This window comes from Propithecus coquereli, unplaced genomic scaffold (genome assembly GCF_000956105.1).
Source record: "Propithecus coquereli isolate 6110/MARCELLA unplaced genomic scaffold, Pcoq_1.0 Scaffold95, whole genome shotgun sequence".
Lineage (NCBI taxonomy): Eukaryota > Metazoa > Chordata > Mammalia > Primates > Indriidae > Propithecus > Propithecus coquereli.
Genome location: NW_012155840.1, coordinates 2,797,404 through 2,800,921, shown reverse-complemented (window position 1 = coordinate 2,800,921; position 3,518 = coordinate 2,797,404). Strand labels below are relative to the sequence as shown.

Sequence of the window (3,518 nt, the reverse complement as noted above, 5' to 3'; positions counted from 1 at the left end):
CAAGAGTCAACTAGTTACTTGTTAAAATGTGTTTTCATGAATTTTTTTTGTTTTGTTTTGTTTTCATGAATTTTTATTTGTAGAAATTGTAAAGGGAAAGTCAGTATCACTACAGGTACAAGATTAGCTGGAAAAAAAAGTGTCATGAACATTAACAAACAAACAAATAAACCAATCAGTTGATTATTCTGAAGAGCTGATAACACAAACATTCAAACTTCAAGGTTTATGATAATAAAATTAATATTTATATAAATACGCTCAAATATTAAGATAACATTATTTGGGGCAACATTTAAAAGATGAAATAATAATGTTGAGCCCATTTCTGCTATGAAATGATGTGTACACCAATAAGTCCAGCATGGAAAATAATCCCACCTTTAGTATTAATACCAACACCTTTAGTATTAATATTATCTTGCATGTAAACAGCGTCATCAGATCCCATACTCAATTTCCGTGCTTCACTTATTCTATCCACACGTGCTAAAGTAGGGTCCGTGAGGTGCTGAATATTCTGTTTCTACATAATGACCAGGATGGTTTAGAAGATTCGTAAGTTCAAAGGTAGGGGACAGTGCCCCTGGTGAAACTGCAAGGGGTTTATTGGGAGAAACTGTAATTTTGAAAGTGTATTTTGTTTTGGGTTGAGTGACTACCACTTGAGGAGACGTTGCAGAGTTATTGCCTATTGCTCGACTTTTGGGAGGGTGGTGATGAATAAAGGCAGGACCCATGCTCACTTGCCTATACATATTCTTGGAGGCAGCAGATGCTCCAGAGTTTGTGGATATGAAGAGTGTGGGCTGATTCCGTATGACCTGTTCATCTCCTGTGGTGGCATTAGCTGAAATACAGACCTTACGTTGACTATGGGACATCAGCTCATCAGTATTTGGGGGACTGGCAGCTATGTAAACAGTGGGTTGATTTCTGTTTAAGGTCTGGCTGTTGACAGAAGAGGAATTGCTGGAGGTTCGAGGTCCAGAAGAACACAATTTTGAAGAATTGTTTCTTTGTGGGGGTTCAAGTTTGATTTCAATCTGGTTTTTTGGAGGTCTTGTTGAAATATTCTGAATGTTATATTGGCTGTGGGTAGAAGACTGTGAGCTACCAGATGAATGAACTGCTGGTGGTTGTGGAGTAGGAGGTGAACTGATGGGCATGTAGACATGAGAGGTCTGGTGGCCTTGCTGATTTGCCTGTTGGGTTGAGCTATGTGACAGAGGATTAGATGCAGGATAAGTAGTCCAGGGACCAGGCTGTGAAGGTTGATAGACTTGTTGAGGGTTCATGGCATTAAACTGAGATACCCAGCCAGAATGCTGTTGTGTCTGTCGAGCTGTACCAATAGGAGTTGCAATATAAGGCCTAATATAGATAAAATTTCCCTGACTATTTGGTACAGGTGGAGATACACCACGTATGTGCAAAGATGTAGGAGTATTACGACCAGTTTGGATATTACCCCAGCTAAAGTTACCATAATAGGATTAAATATGGGAGTTTGTTGAGAAAGGTTAGATGTTCCTTTGCTGCCTAACTGAAATCCAAGATGTGGAGTTGAATTTGTAGCAACAGAACTACTGGACATTCCAAAAACATTAAAGCCTTGAGGAACTTGAGCTGATGCTGTTTGTGGCTCCTGCTGAAATAGTTCATTATTAGACTGACCACCTTGAAGTTGTCCATCACTAGTGCTGTGTGTTAGAGTCCTACTTCCATTCATTCTATTTCCTTCTCTTCCACGGTGGTAAATGTTCTTTGACTGCAAGTCCAAATTGAGAGAAGTCATGTGATTACATAGACCAGAAATTCCAGAATCATCTGAAAAATTCAACTCTCCTTCTCCATAAAGATACCTGGTACTCTCCTGAGAGAGAACAGCACAGCAGGCATCCAGGTTATTATTATTCATATACACAGCACTGTTTGAGCTTGTGGAAGACTCAATAACATATAAAACCCAATTTTTTCCCTAAAAGAGCTTGCAGCTCAGTTAGAGAGACAAGCCATAGAGAGACCAGACTGTACGAGGAAGATGAGATGAGACTGGATGAGGATGAGGAGACCAGACCGCAAGAGGAAGAGGACACCAGACCCTCCCTCTAGGTTTTGTGATCTGAGAAACAAGGCCCCTTCAACCGAAGAGTATGAATAATCCAGCTTGGGATACATGCCCACAACAGACTGTCTCATGCCTTTGAAAAAACAACTGGGGCCAAGAGAATGGGCTACTATGTTTGGCCCAATCTAGGTCACCATGAGGACACATGGTTAGATACTGTGGCTGCTGGTCCCACCAGACTGACAGCAAGCAGGTCACCTCCAGCAGTAGGGGGTGTCAGCAGGGAGAGTTGGCAAATGGATGGGAGAAAAGCAGTTCCTCAAAGGAAGGAAGGTAGTAATAGAAACAATAACCATCTGCAAAAACAAAGATTCTTCTGAGTTTTGGTCAGTTCCCTCAAATCTGTTTGTTCTTTGGTGTACTGAAACAAAAAGCTTTTGAAACTATAAAATTGAGAACGGAACTCTCAGCCAGTGGTAACTGTCAGAGGACACCAAAATTTGAATGATATTGATTTTACCTCATTGTATCTTCTTTCATTTGAGTGTCTGAACAAATTTCACAATAACCAGATGACATGGGATATCTAAGATGGGACTATTGTTCTCCTTCTTTTAAAGAGGAGTACATTGAGTCTTGGAGAAGTGAAAAACCAAACCATCCACCCCAAACCAAACAAACCCAACATTGTCTAATAACATTCACAGATCCACTGTCTGGGGAAAGTAAAGACTTTTCAGTCTTGTATCTGATACTCTCCACAAGGGAGACTTCTAAAATTCAAAATTTCAGAGCATTTTATTGTATCGGAAGATGACACTAGGGTGTGCAGTTGCTACAGTCTGAATGTGTGTTCCCCCAAATTTTACGTTGAAACCCACCAATGTGATAACATTAGGAAGTGGGGCCTATGGGAGGTGATTAGGTCATGAGGGTGGAGCTCTCGTGAATGGGATTAGAGTCCTTATAAAAGAGGCCCGAGAGAGCTGCCTTGTCCCCTTCCACCATGTGAGGACACAGCAAGAAGATGCCATCTATGCAACAGGAGGTGTCTTCATCAGACATACAATCTGCTGGAATCCGGATCGTGGACTTCCCAGCCTCTAGCACTGTGAGAAATGAATTTATGTTGTTTAGAGGCCACTCAGTCTACGGTATTTTGTTATAGCAGCCCAAGAGTAAGCCAGCAGATTTATTTGTTTTCTTTTCCCAGTGTTTTCAATGAAAAATCTTCACATCCTTTGAGGAATAAAGGAGAAGAAATGTTTAAATGGAATGAATACACCCACATAAGAGGGAACAAAAATTCTTCCAAATCTGTATGGTAGATTTCCCTGCCAATGTTTTGCTTTCCCATCAGCCATATATCTCAACGAATGTTTCTAAAGGTGCCTATCTTAATATTACATAATTGCTGAACAGATAGCTATTAGAGTATTACTTCCCA

At 40.6% G+C, this 3,518-nt stretch overlaps 1 pseudogene; it reads right to left on the bottom strand.

The window, feature by feature from the left end:
• Positions 1–331: 331 nt before the first annotated feature.
• LOC105826982 lies at positions 332–1,921 on the bottom strand (annotated as a pseudogene).
• Positions 1,922–3,518: the final 1,597 nt, after the last annotated feature.